The sequence below is a fragment of the Globicephala melas genome, chromosome 12 (assembly GCF_963455315.2).
Source record: "Globicephala melas chromosome 12, mGloMel1.2, whole genome shotgun sequence".
Lineage (NCBI taxonomy): Eukaryota > Metazoa > Chordata > Mammalia > Artiodactyla > Delphinidae > Globicephala > Globicephala melas.
The window spans coordinates 62,489,800-62,511,961 of NC_083325.1; positions in this window are offsets into that span (position 1 = coordinate 62,489,800).

Sequence of the window (22,162 nt, forward strand, 5' to 3'; positions counted from 1 at the left end):
CTAATAAGGACCTGCTGTATAAAAAAAAATAAGATAAAATTAAATAAAAATAAACACATCACATGAAACATAGCCTCTTCACAAACGTTTAGGTGTACAGTAGAGTGTTGGTAACTATAAGCACAATGTTGTATTGCAGAGGTCTAGAACGTTTGCATCTTGCATGATTGAAACTCTATATCTATTGAACAGCAACTCTCCATGTCCTCTTCTCCTGAGACCCTGGCAACCACCATTCTACTCTCGCCTTCTAACCTGTATGAGTTCATCTACTTTAGATATCTCAGAGAAGTGGAATCATGCAGTAGTTGCTTTCCTGTAACTGGCTTATATCACTTATCACCATGTCCACAGGGAGGGTTTATTCATGTTGTAGTATATGACAGGATTACCTTCATTTTATGCCGAAATAAAATTCCTCCTCCAGTTTTTCTTAAGTCATGATTAACAAAGCACTTACACTTTTCTTATTACAGCTCCTAGTGTTTAAGTATTTGTTCAACTTTATTTTGTTTACCTATTTGCCTAACTTGCCCTCTTTCTAATTTTAAAGCTTATTCAGTTCTGTCTGTTAGTCCTAATATAGTTCTTAGCACACATTAGACAGTCAATAAATGGTGTCATATTAATGAGAATCTTAAGAACATTTTTGGAAGGGAATGTGAGAATAGGCCAGTTTTCTTTAGTCCCTGACAATGAAGTATTTAATGGACACCTACTGTGGCTTCAGCATTCACTAAAGGACAATTTATTAGACAGTTCATGACTGTAAACACCTCTATGGAGCAGAAAAGAAAGTGAAATACAAAGCAATGGGTGGAGCTAGAGTTAAGACTTGGGCTCCAGGTCCCAGATTAGCCAATGTTTTCCATCCTTGCTGCACATTAAGAATTGCCAGCAACATTCACATACACTTGATAGTTCCCCATTCTAGACCAATATAAATAACAAGCTGGAAAAGGGGTGTGTTTGGTCTGAGCATCAGTTTTTTAAAACGCTCTCCAGATATTTCTATTTTAAAGCAAGGGTGAGAATCACAGAAACAAAGTGTTGACCAGATATTCAACTTCCCCAAAGTACTCCATCCTTGCTTGGTGGCTAGAGCTGACTCCTTGATATAAGTGAAGGACTGGAGTGACATGCTTTGCTCCTAAAAAAATTATTTTAAAAGGCTACAACTAACCATTATTGGGATCAATGGCTTAAAAATAATTCTTAGGTGTAGGGAAGTGAGATAATACATACATAGCCAGTGACCAGAAATTGAAACACACTTTTCTCCAGCCTTGGAGTAAATATTGCATTATCAGTGATTCAATAATGGACAGAAATCCAAATAATCAATATAAGATTCATATTTCTGGGATGTTGGCCAAGACACTAGTGGAGGGCAACACAAGTTTGTTAGAATATAGGGAATGAATTCAGGTAGAGAGAAATCAAACAAATAAACAAAAGTACCTCCTGTCTAACCTAAGCTTACAAGTAAAATTGAAGAAACACATGATAAAATCTAATACTAACAAATATAAATGCATTAACAAGAAATATAGCTGCATATTAACAATCATAATTTCAAGTCACTATACGTAAGGTTAAAATAATAATATAGAAGATAAAATACTTCTAAGTAAGTTTAAAAATAATTTTCAAAGGGAATAAATTTAGAATAATACTCAACAAAAACAAAAAAAATATGTCTTTCAGACGTTGGTAACATAAGAACAAATTGCTATAATAAATAACCAAGTATAACATCTCAAAGTGAAAAAAAATTGTCATTTAGTTTAAAAATATTCTCAGTAGATATGATTGATTCCAGATTGAACACGTTGAAAAGACATTTAGTGAACTGATAAATTTACCGAGGAAATCATCCAGAAGCTAGCATAGAAGGATAAAATTAAATGGGAAATATGAAAGAAAGGTTTAGAGATCTGAAGAACAGGCAGATTGAAAGGCCACTTGTTAAAAGTTCAGAAGAATAGAAGACAATGGAAAGTGGAGAACCATTATGTGAAGAGAATTTTATAGAAGGGAAGATCAGAATTTTGAAATTGAAAAGTCTATCAAATATCTATCAGGATAAAGGAAATAGCTCCATATCTGGACTCATAATAATAAAATATGTAACATTAAGAATAAAAAAAAGATATGAAAACTCTCAGGAATAAGAGCCTATAATTAAATTGAAAACAGACTTCTGATGGATAAAAATAAAGAAATATCCTCAAGTGCTAAGGTAACTCATCTGTCAGCCTAAAATTCTATAGTCAGCTAAACTATCTCTGAAGAAACTAAAAAAAAAGACATTTGCACACATACATAAGCTATGAGAATGTATCACATAAACCATCACAGAATGAATTACTAAAGAATTTATTTAAACAGAAAAAAGCACACTGAGAGGGAAAGTATGATGAAAAAGAAATGGCGTACATAAAACTGAAAACAAAAAAGTATATATTATATATATGTGTGTGCACATATATACATACACATAAAAATCATATACAAATTATATGTAAAGCAATTATATACAAGTTTTGCATATACATATGTACACAATTATACACATAAATATTATATAATAATACATATACATCTTACTAAACTGTATTCTATAAGAATAGCATAATATTGATACCAAACATACCAAAAGAAAACACTTAATCATACAAAAAATATAAAGATTAATATCAGTGAAAAAAATTCTAGTCATATATTAGAACCATATTGGGTTTATCTCAGCAATTAAAAAATCCATCTTATTAACATATTAAAAAAGGGAAATAAAAACATCTTGATATATGCAGAAAAAAGCATTTAATTAAGTTCAATTCTTATTTGCAATGAAAAAGGAATCCTCTATCAGACTAGAAATAGATAGGAACTTTATTAAGAAACCTCATGAAGAGGATATATGGAAATTCAATAGCAAATATACCTAATGGGAAAACTTTAGAGGACCTTTGGAAATTATCATAAAGAAATGATGGATGCCTACTACCACCTCCACTCTTCAACATTGTACTAGAGATAAAGATTTTGGAAATAAGATACTAGCTTGCTATGGTGAAGCAGCAGGACTCATGGGATATATGCAGAATGCAATTTCATTTTTGCTTCCCTCTGCCTGTACATTTATTCTGTTGTGTCAGTTCTCATTTTGCCAGTGTGTAAAAACTCAGATGGATCTATGATTTTTCTGTCACTTTTTGGAAATGCTACCACCCTTCTAAGTCAACAAGTCAGTAATTTCAAGAGTCCTGTCCAAAATACACATCAATTTTAATCTCTATGCACAGATAACACTTCGGTTAGCTAGGGCTCGTTATAGGTATGCAGGTACTCTTGTAATCCATTCAGGAATAAGGATATAATTGATCTTTATCTCTTTTATGCTCTTATTATTTCTTCTCTTCCTTCATTTAGTTACCCAAAGTTTGTGATCCCACCAGTGTCTAAATGGGAGAAGAGAGAAGGTAATGGGGGTGTGAGGGTCACACCTGACTGGGAAAATTTATAGCTGGATTTGTGCTCTCTGGACCAGGCAGGTGTTTAAAATTGAGTCTTTCTCTTGAGGGAAGCTTCTATGGGTGCTTCAGAGGACATTATCTGCAGCATTCAACTTCATTCCTTGTGATAATGAGTAATGTGTTTACTGCTCTATCACTCCTCCCTTGGTTCTTCCTTGGTTTCATTTTCTTCTTAAATTTTCAAATGGATCACTAATACCATTACAGTTGGTCCTTTGGGCAGCATAATAAATGATTCCTTTCAGGCTCTTTCTACTGCATGTGCCACTTCTATTTTGTGAAACACACCTATGTCCCCTGCCATGAGAAGTGTAGCTATTTCCCAGTGCACTAGAATCAGCCTTCTCTCTGTGTCTCTGTCTCTTCTTCCTGCCAGCTCAGATTCATTGCCATACATTTATACATTCACACCTTTAGATTCCTCAGGTCCATGTCAAACACTAACACACCACCTCCAGGGGCTGTATATCAAGTTCACTGAGCAGCCTCCATGAAGCTAGCCTCACTAAACTTGAGATAAGCATAATACAACCCATCCTTCTCCTTCAGAAAAGAAAAATACATAGGAGAATGCATTGAGTACAGACATCATCAGTCTGAAATTTCTCATGATAAAATAGATTCCTTTTTAAGAACCTACTTTTGATGAAGAAAAATGTAAAACACGGTTATTAGGCATGAGATAATGGTGAGGAATACATTTTAGTCTTTCCCACTCCTCATTTCGCCTTCTTCAAGGTACCCCTTAAATAAAGAACTACTTTGAGAAAGACAAATTAAAAGGACAAGACATCATTTATCAGGAAAGAGCATTTCTGCCTAATGGCCCCTTGAGTAAAGTGTTTCTTTAGGACATCACAGCTCACGTGAAGGCAGATTTAAAGGCCAGGGCATCAGTTAGAAATCCGCAGTCTTGCTGCCTAATCGCTCTTTGTACAGCTTCTTTTAGCAAGATAAAAGTACCATCAAAATGGAAAATAAGATTTGCCAAACAATTTCAGAACTTCCCTTAGGCCACAATGCTCCATACTGTCAGACACAGCGTTTCTGAGATCCCGGTAAAGCTGGGAAGGATTACATAATATTTTATATAGTTTGTTGCTATCTGCAATGCTGATTTAAAGAAACAGACATCAGCAATGAACAGTTTAGTACTGAAACATCTGCCCTGGCAATGATGTTTTAAAAGCAAAGTGACAAAATTGAAATATGAAAATTTCATTGTTAGGACAGAATGAACACTAAATATAAAAGAAAAAGTCAACATATAGAACTTAATAAAAATTAAAATATACTATTTTTGAAAATATACTGTTAAGGAAATAAATAAACCACAGACCGGGAGAAAATATTTGCCATGAATTTATTTGTCAAAGGACAAATAAATAAGATTCTACCTCAATAAAATTGAAAAATACACACACAACTATACCTTAGTTGAATGTATGTAATACTATTTGTACAAACTCAGATATAAGAATAATGTCAGTCTTGCAATACTACTCCTCTCAATGCCACCTAATAGCTGTGATAAAGCTAGCATGGTCACCTTCAAAATAAATGAACAGAACTTTAACAACTGATGACACAGTGTCAAGGAGACAAACAAAAATGTAATTGGAATCTCAGAAGAGAGAAAGAGAATGGCATAGAAAACATAATCAAAGAAATATTGACTGAAAATTTGGTAGATGTGATTAAAAAATCAGCAGACCCAAGAAGTTCAGTGAACTCCAACCAGACAGATGCATGGAAAGGCATACATAGGTACATTATTCATCAAAACCTGACCTCTTGATGACTGTTATATCTGCCTTTTTCACCAGTATACCTGAACTGTAGAAAAAAATACATACACAGTTAATCATGCTTATATCATTATAATTCATAGGATACAGATTTTAAAAGGTCATCATTGCAGCCCATGAATATCCAGTGAAGTTGGTGAATTTCCTAAGGAAGAGGGATTAGATAAAGAGAAATCTTAGACTTCTTTTTTAATTTAGAGCAAAGTATACAATATAGAATTACAAAATACACGAAGTTGAATGTTTAATAATTTAATAAAATTGTGTGTGTTTAGTAATTTTGTAATTCTTCTTATGTCTTGAAAGTACTGATTATTTTAAAAACATGAATCTAAAATTTTGTCTCAAGAAATATAACAATAAGTTTAGGCTTAGGTAAAATAGAAAAATATGGCATATATGACTTTCATTCTTAATACACTGTCTTTAAACACGATTTTGGTAGTGATTTCTCTGCATGATTTAATTTTCAGTGTAACATAGTCACAACATTTTTAGTGCTTTAAAAACAATACTATAATTTTGTTTTCTATCTCATGCAGAAAAATAGATTATTTACTAGTACAACAATAAAAGCACAAATATCATTTTGAGGTCTAAGTTTGAAATGTAAAAAGAGATGCTCAATTTAACTAAAATCACTCACCTAGAAGTTGTAGTATGAAAGCTGTGATCAGATTTGATAAGAAAATATAACATATATGACCAAGCAACCAAAAGCAATAACATTCAAGAACATTTAACGTACCAATACTAATTTTCCTTCTCAAGTAGTATTAGGGCTCACCTTCAGGGTGATTTACAATACTAAGCACAGTATGAATAAAAACTATGATGTGTCCAGATGAAAATCTAATATGATCTCAGAAACTATTAAAAAATTTCCCAGCAAGAAAAATTGAAAGCCAATAGGACAGGAACTCAAGGGTCAGTCTTAATGTGGCAAAAATACAAAGATGCAAAGATGACTAGAAAGCAAATTCCCTAAGCGTTGTTGATACAGATAAACCAAATCCATAGTTCAAGAAGAGGAAAAATCAAGAAAAAATGTTTGTTATTTGAAAGCAAGTTAAAAAAAAAAAAAGAGGGGAAGCAAAAGCATGGAGGTTAAACTCTCACTACTGCTTAAAAGAAGGAAGTCACAAGAGTACATCATCATCACTTGAATCACAGAAACTTGCCAGATAAGATACAAAATCTGAGATAAGAAAATCAAAGAGCTTAGGTTACAAAGCTCTATATATAGAGAGCTTTGTATATATACAAAGTTATATACAAAGCTTTGTATATATACAAAGCTCTAACTATATTACAGAAAGTGACAAGCCCTATCTTGGAGAAAAGAGAACCATGGCTTCTTCCATCTTTGTCAGAGAGCTGTTAAGAAGAAAAACCTGTCATAAACAGAAATAAAGACAAATATCTAATGAATTTGTTATAGTTGTGTGTTGGTTAGCATGATGGATTAGTATCCTGAGCAGTACCATAGAAAAAAGTTTTTATCTACCTGACACATTTCTATCACAGGCCTTCCACATGCATGACATAGTATAATGAAGTGATGAAGACGGGATGCATAGTAAGACAGCTGACAGAATTCACTCTCAGGCAAAATGAATTTTCCTCCATGAGAATCAAAGTTCTTCTCAAGTTGGGATTCAGGACAGAAATAATCAGAGAAATATCACTGAGACACTTTGAGCCTACTCACTGAATTGCTACAACCTTTTGAAACTAAAGTAAGGAAGTAATTTCTTTAGGTGCAGAAAGTAATGGGTGGGACAGGAGAGTAGAAAGAAATTAGCAGAAGTTCAGAAAACTGGTAGCCAAGCTAAAAGGCAGAGAGAAATCCTCCACAGTTTATAAAGTTGAGGGCTGAGTTGTTAATTGAAAAAGAAGTCTCCAGAATATTGTTCATGTTTATATCTCAAGATCTAATAAAATGTCACAATTCTGTCTTCAGAATATTTGAACTTAATAATGAAATTAATCCAAACTAACTATGCCAAAAAGCTGCCTCATCTCAACTAGAGACTAGATTGACTTAGCACTCCAAACTTGCAGCCTTGAAGAGAAGACATGCTTTTAGTGGGGATACATATTATTTACTGCAGTCTCTGCAGTTTTCCCATAATGTCTAGCATACAATAAAACATTTACATTTAATGAAGCATGAAAATAGGATCCATGGTCAAGAAAGAAGAAAATTAGTGGAGGCAGACCCAGAATTGACACAGATATCCTAATTATCAGAGAGGGGCTTTAAAGTAACTGATAAAAATATTAAAGGATATGTTATAAAAATGGAAAATCTTAATGAACTTATAAAACATATTCAGCAGAGAGAAGTTTAAAATAGAACAAAATTGAAATGCTAAAGAAAAAATGATATAAAAATGAAGATCTCACTTGAAGTGCTCAATAAAAGACTGGATCCAACATGAGAAAAGATGAATACACCAGAAGGCAAACTGATATAAGAAGAGAAGAAAAAAGTGAAAAATGAGCAGAGACTTCAGTGCTTATGGGACAATATCAAATACCCTAATACAGTCACAGCTGGATTTTCAAAAAGAGGAGAAAAAGAACAAATGGGACAGAAGAAATATTTAAAGAGATTAAGGCTGGGCAGGGGGTGCACACCTTGGCACATTATAGTCAATCTGCTGAAACCAAAGAGAAAGAACACTTATTAAAAGCAGAGAAAGAGAGGGAAGGAGGAGGGAAAGACAGAAAGATGGAGAGGGGAAGAGAGAGAGACTGATTTAGAGAAGATACATTATAGACAACATAAGGTGAGAATGATGAGAAGGATGAGAATGATGGCTGATTTCTCATCTGAAACAATGGAAGCCAGATATTATTGAGAGATAGACTTAATGTGCTGAAAGAAAAAATAGTCAACCTAGAATTCTATATACAGAAAAAATATCCTTCACAAATGAAGGCAAAGTAAAAACATTTTCAGACAGTCAATTCTTTAGAGAAGTTATGTGCAGCAGACTTCACTACAAGAAATTCCAAAACAAATTCTTCAAGCTAAAGGCATATGAGGAAGACCAATAACTTCAAAGATGCATGAAAAGCAATAGAGAGTATAACTTTTTTTAGGTATAAAGCTACAATGATCATAGCAGTGTAGTATTTTTTTTAAATGTTGACAGGTAGATAAATGGAATTCCAGTCTCTGCAGTTTTTTCCACAATGTCTAGCATATAATAAAAAAATTTGTAAGGCATTTAATGAAGCATGAAAATAGGACCCATGATCAAGAAAGAAGAAAGTTAGTGGGAGCAGACCCAGAATTGAGATAGATGTTTTAGGTATCTGTATTGATAAATTCAGATATACACTTATCCTTACACTGTCAATTGATTTTGAAGTATAAGTCAAGTTAATTCAATAGAAAGTGGTTTTTTTTTAACAATTGGTGTTGGAAAAATTCAATATTTATATGTAAAAAATGAATAAATATAACTTTACCTATATCACTTCACATATAAAATGGATGAATCATAGTCCTAAATATAATATAGCAAGAATCAAAGTCTAAAAAAATATATAAGGAGACTACCTTAGTGACTTTGCAATAAGGAAAGATTTCTTAGAACCAATAACTTTAAACATAGAAATATATATATTTTGACTTCAAAGAAAAGACAAAATGAGTAAAAAAGTTATAGAGTAGAAAAATATTCATAACAGATGAATACACAGCTCACACAATTCAGAATACAAACCAATTCATATCCAAAGTATTTCAGGGACAATCAACACATAGTAAGAAACTAAAAAATATTATAAACATGGGCAAAAGATGCTCAATTTATTTGTCATCAGAAAATTCATTTTGCAACTACAATGTGTTACCAAGTCACATACAATAGAATGGTTAAAATGAAAAAGATTGACATCAAGCATTGGTGAAACGTGAAGCAATTAAAACACCTACACATTGCTAGTGGACATGTAAAATGATAATGATTACTTTTTACAACTATTTTTCAGTTTCCCCCAAAGCTAAGTAAATATTAACCTCTGAGACAGGCTTTCAACTCCTAACTGTCTATTTTAGTTATGTCCAAAATACCAAACAAAGAAACAAAAATGACTTGTATAGAAATGTTTAAAGCAGATTTACTCATAAACCACACACCGAAATAACCCAAATATCCATCAACCATCCAGGTGAATGTAAAAACAAATTGTGGTATGCTTTAGCCATGGAATACTACTACATCAATAAAAATTTAACAGAAATGAATACACACAGTGATATGTATTATCACAAAAAGATTATGTTGAATAAAGAAGCCAGACACAAAAGAGTACATATTATATTTTTTGGTTTACATGAATTTTTTGAACAGAGAAAACAGACTAATAAATGGGAACAGAAATCAGAATTTTTTTGGCCCTATGTGGAGTAGGAATTTGCTAGAGGGGAACTGAAGGGGGTTCATTCTGAGGTGAGGGAAATATTCAGCCTTGAACAGGGTAGTGGATGTCTGGAGGTATGCATGTATCAAAACTCACTGAATTGTACAGTTTAATCTGTGAGCATTTCAGTATATATAAATTTTACCTCAGAGGGAAAACATATGAGGTGATTTAGAGTAACTACAATAATACTGCTGAAGAGAGTTTAATGGCTCTTTTGGCATAAAGTCAGCTCTAGGCATACTCCAATCTCACCATCCCACATCTTGATTGCTGTATTTAATTTTAGACACCAAATTTATAATGTATACCAACATGTGAATTTATAGAGGATTATAGAGGAGGAAGATGGTTCTTAAACTATCATTATGGAAGAAAAGAAGAAATAAGTGAAAATGATTAGCATGGAAAATAGAATATACCTTGGTAAGGGCCTAGTAAATGTTTCCAAACAATTGAAAAATAGTCACATGAAGGAGGAACTAGATTTGTTATGTATGAGACTGAGAGATGCAGCCATAAATTGATGGAACTCAAGGGTGACAAGTTTTTACTTTTTATCCATGCAATCATGAAATCAATCTGAATATAATTTTTTGTAATAGAATGAAGATGGCATATCTTTTTGTTTCTGGTTGTATTCAAGGAAAAGAAGCAGCATTATTATTATTATTTTTAGCTGCACCAAAGGCAAAGGTGTATCCTAGCTTCATTACAGGACCTGGCTTCAGAGTCAACATAAAAACACAAAAGTCCCATAAATTTAGTAACAATACCCCCCACCCCCACCAAAAAATGGAAACCTAAAAGGGCAGAGAAAAAGCTCCTAGGCCAGGGGCCTAGGAAGCCCAGCTCATGGCACCAGGACTGGCTGCAGCCTCCCCTCTAGCCAATGCTGGAAGGTTGGGAGGGTGGGGTTCTGACTTGTCTTTGAGAGCACTAGGAAGCCATTGAAATGATAGGAGCAGCATAATGAACATAATAGATTTTGCATTTTAAGGCTATGCCAATTACTCAAGTGAGATAGTTTGTTAATTTGAACTATATGGTGGTAGAGGAGATTAAAAAATGGACAAATTAAAGATATTTATTAGGTAATATAAAGAGAAAATCCTCCATTTGATTATAGGAGTGAAGGAAAGGATCAAGTCAAGAATCACTCCTAGATTTTTGGCTTGTGATATTGGGTGGAAAGGTAAGATTGGCTGTAACATTTCAAAATATAGATCTGTTTACAAGTTTAATGTTATATTATTTATGAAACAAAAATATATTCATATATGTCTCCAGATTTTATGGTGACTATCTATATATGTTATACATTAAATGAACCAACATTTAAAAAATTTTATTTTGTTGAGAGAATCTTCATGTCTCTACCTGTGTACAGAGCATATCAAATAAATTGTTGGAACACTTCATTTCAAAAAGTTGTACCCTTAAAGTGGTTCAGGAAAACCTCAACTATAAAAAAGTTTCACCAATTGCAAAAGCAAAGAAAGACAAAGTAAGTATCTTTGGTTTCAAGAATTGATTTTGATATCTGCAGTAGTTTTCGTTCAAGGGCTCAAAAAAATGTGTATAGGGAACAACTATAACTCATTGATTTCTTACAGTCCATTGTAAGATAGATCACAAAAGTATGTATTATTGCTTTTAATTAGATGGACTTGTAAAAACAGTGTCACAGAAAAATAGTGTAATACAATATTTTGGATAAAAATTTAGAAATCTTGGCTTTGGATACTGCTTTGTCTGAAAATAGTTACAAGATGTTGGTCAAATCTCACAATTCTTGGTCTTTTTTCTGCACTTATAAAAGTAGATAATTAGACTAAATTAATTCTGACACATGTCCTGAATTCCCAATCCTATGATTATAAAAGACTGTAACTTCTGATCGTATGATTTAGGATAATTTTCAATATGATGGCATGATAACAGCAGCTGGTCTTTTGGGCGATGAGTGCAATTAATCCCTTTGGACAGAAGTAATAGCTGGAAGTGGCTCTGGGACTCCTTCACTAACATGCACATAGACACATTCTGGCTTGTAGATTTGTCTATTCTAGTTTTCCAAAGCTAATGGCAGTTGGTCCGTATTCTAGAGTTTGCCACCAGCTCTGCTATATCTTCAGCCAGAGGTTTCATAAACTTGTGTGTACTTCACATGTGTAATCAAGCTAGTTACATAGTGTGAATGTTAAATAAGAGACACTGTAATAAGTTTATTCCATGCAGTAATTTATATTGCATCATAAATTTGAGGAGTATCTTAATTTTCAGATATAGTTTTTATTTTCAAATTCAAATTCACTCACTCATTTATTTACTTATCTACTTATCCATTCTGTACACATTCATTGAGTGCTTGCTGTGTACCAGGAAAGATTCTAGACACTGTAGGACAGAAGAGAACAAAAGAGAACAAAACAATATTCATGGAACTTACGTGATAATGAAAAGAGAAAGGAACTGTCAAAATAAGTGCACATATATGTATGTTTATATTTGTATGTGTCTGTATGTTTATACATATCAGATATCTCTGGGATAAAATAGAGCAGTGAAAATGTCCTTCTTTTCCCACTAAAGGATTCATTCTGCTTTAGATTTAACCAGAAAGTTAAAGATGAGAAACTCATATGGCATATTGCTTGAAAAGAGTGAGCCAATTAATTTATAAAATATCTTTACATTTTAAAATTACATAGCTTACCTGACATTCTGAAATGAGCCTAGACACACATTCACAAATTCCAGTATTATTTACCATATAGAACTTACACAGACCAAGTACTGTCTATTAATAGTATTCAACATATAAGAATTCTCTTGCTAATAAATAGCCAGGAGGTCTGTTGATAGCATGTTTGCGTTTGTTCTGTTTTAGCTGAGATGTCCCCACTAAAGATGTAGAGTAGATTTCAGGATGCTGTCATCTCCTTCCAAGCATACCTAATAATTTTTGATTGTTTGTATGTTACTTGTACTCGAGTTGATGCTATCTTTTTGGAAAAATGAGTTTGCTACTTCTGCTGCTGCTAAGCTGATTCAGTGATGACTGATCACCTAACTTAATTAGGGATGTGATGTGCTGAGACTGGGTTTCTTCTTTGATGAGGCTTACTTTACCTCTAGGTTACCACTTGCCTTCCAGGATTTTCACCTGAAATCTTGATATATTCTTTGTGATCCCTTCCTCTGACAGGTTTAGATCTCTTTTCTTTATTTCCCCATGCTTCTGAAATCTTCACTCTATTTTCCCAACATTGTATGCATGCGTTTTCACTCTGACTCCATGTAATTCCAAAATAAGGGAAATGCCCTGAGTGCCAAAGTGACCATATGCTTAAAGCTCCTTGTCTCCACCAAAAGCTCTGCTGAATATTTGGTCCCTGAGACAACTGATCTTTCTTACAAATGTACTTACTGTTCTTGTTATGTTTGAGTCTTTTGCTCATTACCTCATCCTACCTCTAAGTAGAAGTTCTAATTTGCTTGATTATCAAATGAGGCAACATTCTTCATTATTTAAAAGTTTGCAAGAATTCTAAAAATACTGTGTCTAAAGAATGTAGTTTTTAAATGTAGTTTCTAAACGTTTATAAGAAATCACATTATCTATTTTGTAAACACTGATAGTAAGCCATATTTCTATAGAAATTAATTTTACATCGAAAAATTTATGTTGATGTAGTACTTCAGTGTAACACTATGAGTGTTAACTGATCATCTAAGATTTCTCAATTGTTTTCACTACTACAGAGGAGGCAGGAATGGAACAGATAGTTGGTCTCCAATGGGTCTACAATTTGAAGAAGTAGGAAAAAGGTTGAGCATAGTTTGGTAATTGCTTTGTTTTAGATCAGTTGGGACATTTGGAGATACGCATCTCATTATCAGGAGAGAGAAAACAGGAATAAAGAGAGAGATTTGGTGGCCTTATTCTTAGAGGTGATAGATTAAACTTTTAAAACTAAAGAGATAACCCAAAAGGAAATGCAGCATTTAAAGAGAAAAATCTGGAGGTAGAAGCTTAAGATATCTTTTATATTAAATAATAATGACACTATTTGTTAAATATTTCACTCCTTCAAGTTATTCTGGAAGATCTGTTTAACAAATATTGAAATCACAGACTCTAAGTTCTTTTAATTGAGACTCTATTCAATCTGTATGTTACTTGTCTATTATATCATTTTACTTATTATGGCTCTGAAATATATCTTAGTCACTATTAGGGTACAGTTAGGAATAATTAGCATACAATATTAAATTATACACTCAGAATGTATTATAGTCCCATTTAATCACACACACACATCTTGCATATGTTTTGTTAGAATGGTTTTAAAATTTATATTTTGTACTTTTGTGAATTACTTCTACTTCCATTTATATTTCTGACTGCTTGTTATAGGAAAATGTTCTACTAATTGTTTTTACATATATTTGCCTTGACTTTAGTTGACTATTCCTATTATTTTTGGTTGATTTATTTTTAGGGTTTTCAAAGCGTGTAATTATGTCATCTCCAGATGGTCAAAATTTTATCTTCATTCTATTCATTGTTAAAACTCTTATTTCTGTTTCAAGTCCTACTGGATTGATTAAAAACAAAATTACATAATCATATAGCAGCAGGCATTTTTATGGTTCTTATGATTTCAGTAGAAATACTTTCATTGTTTTACCATTAAAAGTATTTTGCTTTATGACTTGAGCCTTAATCTTTCTAATGCTTTAAAGTTTATACTATGCCTTAAGATTTCCAGGTGTGTGTGTGTGTGTGTGTGTGTGTGTGTGTATGTGTTTTCAATTATGAATGGGTATTGAATTTGAATTTTTTTTAATGTTCTTTAGAATCATGATAATCATATGATTTTTTTCCTTCTTTGTATATCAGTTAACACAATGATATGCACTATTTGCATATTGTTTAGGTCTACCTGAGATAACCAGTAAAATATGCTTCTAAGCTTTTCTTCTCCTGGAAAATGTTCTGACAGGTTCCATAATGGAATTGACCCATTATGGCTAAATTCCAGAGGATTTCAGAAAGAAGGAGCTAGCTTCTTGTGGGTGGAGGTCAGATATATTCTCTCTCTTTTTTTTTTTGGTGGTACACGGGCCTCTCACTGTTGCGGCCTCTCCCACCGCGGAGCACAGGCTCCGGACACGCAGGCTCAGCGGCCATGGCTCACGGGCCCAGCCGCTCCGCGGCATGTGGGATCCTCCCAGACCAGGGCATGAACCTGTGTCCCCTGCATCAGCAGGCGGACTCTCAACCACTGCGCCACCAGGGAAGCCCCTATTCTCTTTTAACTTAAGTGTATTAGTTCAGATTCAGTCAGAAAATACACAGGCTCTAGATTTAAGGACAATGAGCCCACCAAAAGATAAGAAATAGCAAGAAATTTTCATCTCTAAGGCTAGAGGGGAAAGAGTAAATTATGTAACTAGATCCCAGGAGCTGCTGTCAACAGGTGGAAGCTAGAAATGTATTAGCTTCTCTTGGTTGGAGCTGAGATCACCGAAGGTAAAAGCTGTCTAGTAGAGATTCTGCTGCTCTAAGAGAAAGAAAAGAAGGAAAATATACCATCTTTCCCCACCTCCTAACTTTGTATTCTGCTAGAGACTCTCTTTGACTGAAACTTCTTAAAAGCCAGTAGGCAAGAGATTATGGGAAATATACTTTTCTGCAATATAGAGCAGGACAGGAAAGGGCTGAGAATGGATCTGAGAGCAAATAGGAAGATAACCAGAAAACCCTGTGGATAAATGCTACCATCTTTTATTTGATGGGAGGGGAAATTTAGGAACAGCTACAGAATAATAACTGTCACAATCAAAAGGGTTCAAAAATTCATCTGTCAGTGCACAGTTCTAACTTTTACTTCAAATTAAGTATTACCTTGTTTGAGATTCCAGAAAACGGTATCATACCTCTAATTATATATGAGTTTATGATGCTAAACAACTAATTGTGCATTCATTTTATTTAATGATGCTAAACCACTGATTGTGTATTCATTTTATTTAATGTAATAATAGAATTGTCTAAAGTACTTGTATAATTTGTTTCTTCTCTCAGTAGCGAGAAATGTCAAGCAATATCAATTTGAAATCAGGCACTTGAAATTATGCGATAAATTAATTGGCATTAGAAGTTTGATTTCCTACCCCCAAATGAACATATTATTTGAGCAATTTAAAACTCAATTGAAATTGTTTTGAGAAGTCAGGCTTGCAACCTATTATGGTCTCCCAGAAGCCTTACTTATAGTTTTAGAGATGCCACGGGGGCAACTGGAAAAGATAAGTTTACTTCTCCTGAGCCAGTATCAATAGCATGGGACCTCAAAATGCTTGTCACAGAGGGAGGTCAGTGACTCCTGTAATGGGTCACTCTGACATGCTGAGTGACACTGAGGCTGTTTTTTAAGTCTTAAACTAGTTTGAATGTAGCCTTCATAGCTTTAATTGATAAATTGATATGTACAATTAAAACACTCTTTTGACCATATAGAAAGAGAAAAACGCTTAATATAAACCTGTTTGTTTTTTTCTTTAAAGTTTACTAACAACAGTGATTGAAAATCAACTCTGTAACATGTGAAGTGCCTCATTAACACCACCCCCCCCAAAAAAAGAAAGCAAAAAAATCCTCCATTTGTCAGAAATATGTATATAATGATTAAAAATGAGAAGCGACTCTATTGGATTTCATTTGGCAGAAATGATACCTATAGTTATCAAAAGTGTCTTTTCATAGGGAAGGGACACAACATACAAAGAAAATCAATTCTAGTATGTGTAATAACCAGTGTTTCTATCCAGGGCTATCTTCATATACAAGTAGAGTCGTCAACTGTCTATGGCCCTAATTTGAAGCATTTCCTAGGAATATCTTGACTATTGGAAGACTTGATTTCATTAACCTAGATTTAAACATTCTCATAGCATATGCTTTTTTTTTTTAAGTGGGAAAAGAAAGGAAGAAAATCAATTAGTACTTCCAGCTGAGTTTTCTGATATTTATAATACATGTTTATTGAACATATATTTCTATGAGACCATTTTCTAAATTGTTTTGGGTGTTATTTTATTTAATCATCAAAAAACCTTTATGAAGACAAATACCGTATGCTAACACATATATATGGAATTTAAGAAAAAAAAATGTCATGAAGAACCTAGGGGTAAGGCAGGAATAAAGATGCAGACCTACTAGAGAACGGACTTGAGGTTATGGGGAGGGGGAAGGGTGAGCTGTGACAGGGCGAGAGAGAGTCATGGACATATACACACTAACAAACGTAGTAAGGTAGATAGCTAGTGGGAAGCAGCCGCATGGCACAGGGATATTGGCTCGGTGCTTTGTGACAGCCTGGAGGGGTGGGATAGGGAGGGTGGGAGGGAGGGAGACGCAAGAGGGAAGACATATGGGAACATATGTATATGTATAACTGATTCACTTTGTTATAAAGCAGAAACTAACACACCATTGTAAAGCAGTTATACCCCAATAAAGATGTTAAAAAAAAAAAAAGTATATGCTCAAGAATTAAAAAAAAAAAAAAACCTTTATGAAGGAATGAAGTAGTTACATATACCACTGCAATCTACTGATGATTACAGAGTTCAATTAGTTTACCCATTGTCATACTTCCAAGAAATGGTGGAGTATATATTCAAACCCAATCTGTCTGAGTTCAGGACATAATGATTTAAACATATAAAAAGAATTCTTCAAATAATTCTGCATTTGTAAGGGAAGGGAGGATTAACAAGACTCAATAACTTATAGAATGAAAATCCAGCTATTTATTGGAAGAATCAGAGTTGAAATCTAGATTTTTCTCCATACTATGCCATTCTACTCTTTGAAATTGTAACAGACAAAATACTCAACATCTTAGTGTATAGGAAACAGAAAGTTTAAATACAGAAGCCTCTGAAAGGAGAGGGACTGTTAAGTCTGTAAGGATCCAAATAAACACATTCTGCATCTTCAAAGATAACTCTGATTTCACATATTTGTGAACGTTTAATTCTAACTGAAGCGAATTTACATTCCTCAAAACTCTGAAAACCAAATCTGAATTTCTCAATGTGCTTAGATCAACCTACTTAATTTACACTATTTCTCAGCCTTGAAGTTGAAATACCAAAGGGTAAACATACTACATACAATAGTATCATCATTATTAGCAGCAGCAGCAGCAAAGTAACATATTGAATAGTTGCTCTGGGACAGGCGCTTTCTTACTGCTTATAAGCATGAGTTTATTTAATATGTGATGCAATATAGTAACAAATTATTCCCGTTGTGTAGGTGAGGAAACAAGCTGAAACTTGCTAATTAACATTTCCAAGATCACACAGCTAGAAAGTGCTAGAGCTGGCATCTGATTGTATATTGTCGAACTACAATGTTCACACTCAACTGCTAAGTAATGATTGTGCTAATCTAGTTAACAAAAGTTCAATACATGATTACATATAATTAGTTTATTAAATATCCTAGGATATATGAAATAACCAGAAATATTTTAGTGATATATATATATAGAGAATAATCCAACTGTGTAAAGTGGAATGAGGACTCTTAGATGATATAATGATGATAGTTGTTTCTCCACTACTCAGTGACTAATACTCATAAATTATAAACTAGTGCAAAATCTGGTTGAATATTTCCATAACTACAACAAAGATTTTGCAAAAGTTTCACCGTTGTGTGCTTCACACAAGAGTATTTTCCTCTGAAAAGTAAAAGGCTCTTTGTATGACTTATGTAATTGTCACTTGAAAGTGTTTTTTTCTTTCCTGAGCCCTCTGCTGTTAACCTCCTTTTAAAAGAAAATAATAAACATAAAAAGTCATTCTCCAGTCATTGAGGGATTTTGGATAAGTACTTCTATAATATTTCAAGATGGCAAAATGCCTTTAAAAATTGACACGATGTATATCTAACCCATCAACAGTAAAACCGGGGATAGAGTATATTGCTGTACAGTGAAACTCATTTTTTTGATCCAATTATCTGCACTTCCCATGACCGTTATACCTGTCAACCATGTTCATACAAAATTGCTGAAGGTCAGTGCCTCTAATATTAAGTTCTATCATACAGAGCTTGAGTTAAATGACTTCAGAAGAAGCTGACAGATTGTGAATAAGAATAGGTTGTCATTTTGCCAATAAAAGTTGGTATAGACGACTAAACTAATGTCACTATTCACTACTGAGTTAAGGTCAGGCTCTAATGACTCTCCCCATGACAATCAAAAAGGCCTTTTGGCATAAGATATCACACATATTAATCTAACTCAAGGGGACTGAACACAATGGATATGTTTCCAGTGCATAACAACAACCCTCAAGTAATGATGGAAATACTTGCAGGTTGACAAGTGTCACACTGAGCAGGAAAATAATAATTCTACATAGGTTTCTCTTTTTCTTTATCATAAAGGCTATGGTTGTATTTTATTAAGTGTGAGCTTCTACCATGATTATTACCATTAGTCTTTGAAAAGGCATTTGCACAGGCCACCTTTGAAGGCCCCTAGTCATTTTCCCTCATCTTATTAAACCTATGGTCCAGATAGCAAGCTGTTGTTCTCTGCCCCACCAGGACAAATGTTGTAGTCAATTCAATTGTTTCTAACAGGTTTTAAACATCCTGGATAGTATTTGTGTTAAAGCACATAAAATGGAGCTCACAGCTTAAGCTTTTCTATGTTCTGTTTGAAAGGAGGGCCTGGGACAGACAGTCCAGATTGGACTGTGCCAAGTTATCTAACTCATGGTGAACCTCAGAGTAGGAAAAAAAAGTCTCCTTTTTGGTGATAGGAGTAATCAAATCGAGAAAGTAAGTTCATCCTCAGAAGGATCATCTCCAGAATATTTTCTTAGGTAATATTTCTTCTTGGGTATAAAGTTTTCTAGGGCTGTGATTTCTATCTTGGATCCTGGCCAAGGCAATAGGATAAACTGAGAGGAAGTAGAAAGGAAAAAAAATAAAGGCACGTAAATTTGATCTATTTTTGTGGTTCTCTGCCTTAATAGGCATTCCTTTTTGAACAGGAGATTTGTAGATGAGAAAAATTGAGATCCACTCTCCTTTTCCTAACTTCTGCCATACTTCCACACTGCTGATATGCAAAACCTATCTGACAAACACATCACAGTTCCTGGAAGATGAATTAGAAATTACATGTTCCTATATTGAAGGCATGCAGTAATTTATCCTTAACTTCTACAGCTTATTTAACCAAATGCTTTTGCTCTAAATCAAATTCAATACTGTGGATGTCATAAAGGTGTATAAATATTCCACAGCCACTAATGGTCCTCTGAAATAAGCATATTCTATCACTCGAGACCTCAGTCATATAGTATATTTTGCAATACTTTCGAAGTTAAATATTTGAGACGATCTAACTTCTTCACACTCACAGTACATGTTATCATTTCTTTTATTCATTTTTTGTTACTGTTGAAGAAATGTCTGTGTTAGTTAGATAATATGGCAGGGATTTATAACTCTTTCCACACGTTTAGTTTCTGTCTACATAGTATATGGACAGTCAGTAAAGGCAGTCTCGAAAATTCATTTATAAGTTGGTTGTCTAGAAGTTAATTTTCCCATATAATCAATGTAACAAATTTTGGTTCTCCAGTTGGATTTTACTAATGTAAGTTCTATATCCTGTGATCAGTGACATTAAAATGTACAAGAGAATGAAAAAGGGGAGAGATCCACTCTGCCTTGAATAAACACAAAATAGAATTTTGAAAACAGAGAACTGTGATTATGGTAATTCATTCTGTTCCTTTAAGGACTTTACCCTCATCTCTTCAAAGCCACTTTCCCAGACCCGTACATACTACTATACTGCCACAGCCTGCCCTATATTAACCCCATTCTTTTGCATTATGCTTCCCTCTCCAATTTGAAATCTCTATCCTCCTCAATCAGGACATTTTGTCTTTTTAAGAAGAATAATTCAGCAAAGGGATGAAAGAAGTCAAATTCACTTCAGTTAGGCTGTGAAGGATGCATAGATATAAACTACTTTAAAGAAGATACTGTACTCTCTCATTCTTTTATTGTCTTCTACTTAGGATAGTACTTAGATAGTACTTAGCATGTATTCATTTTTTAATACATAAAAATATTTATACTATAATAAAATGCATTAATCTCAAATAATATCTATTATCTAATAACAATGATGTTTTTATAGATTCCTGCCTTAAACTGGTTTCTCATTTTTAAAGAAGTTGGCTTATTTAAGTTAAGGGGACTATCATATATTGAGCACCTCATATGTCCTAGGCACATTAGATGTTTTATATAAATTTTCCCAAATTAAAGTAAAATCTATGGAGTAAATATAATTCTAGTTTTTAGATTAGGAAACTAAGGCTTTGTGAGTTTAAGGAATTACGCCAAGAGGGTCACTATTAGATTTGGCATTCCAACCTAGTTCTGTCTGACTTCAAATCCTATACTCTTTCTGTTAAAAGAAGTTGAAAAAGGAAATTGTGTTAATAGCTAAAATTATGGTAAATGTAGCAAAATGAAAATAAAGATTTCAGAAAATGTAGAAGAGTGTTGTTGATGGGTTTTTTTGTTTGTTTGTGGTGGGACCATTCAAGACTTAAAACTTACTTGAGAGTCTGCCCCTAGGTTTATAGCTCCTTTATTTTCTTCCTTTCTATCTAAAGTCTTATATTTTCCAAAAGAACTATGCTCTCTGAGGACAGGCACTGGTGCTGTGCATTTCTCTACCTCCATATCAAATTCCACGGCTAACTTCTAAGACTCAATAACTATTTTTTAAATGGATGAATGAATAAATATTTTTCAAATCATCAAATAGGAAGACTCCTATTTCTTAACTTGAAAAAAATAAAACTTTTATTGATATAATTTTTCTCTTAGGACATGCAGTAGTTTATATTTTTATGTCTTTCCATGTACTGCCCTAAAATATTTCCTTCGTTTCACTTACTTACAAATGGTAGTTAGCACTTTACATATCTGATAAAACTATGGCTTTTGATAATAAAAAAAAATTACCAACCTAATTTTCTATGTTCTATGAATAAAAAATGTAAATTGCTCACAGGCAGTTTCTTTGTAGAAGAGGAATAGTAGAAATTTAAGCAATTTCCTGTTATTTGCATCAAGCCAGGCAGCTAATCTGAATCTTTCATACACTTTTTGTATTAACAGAAAAAGAAAGGCTCTTGCCAGAAATTATCCTGACGGTTGACTCTGAAAACACAGGTTGGGATTTGGCTTCCTGGTTCTGAATCATATGCAGGAATTAAACACTTCATTTATCCTCTTCC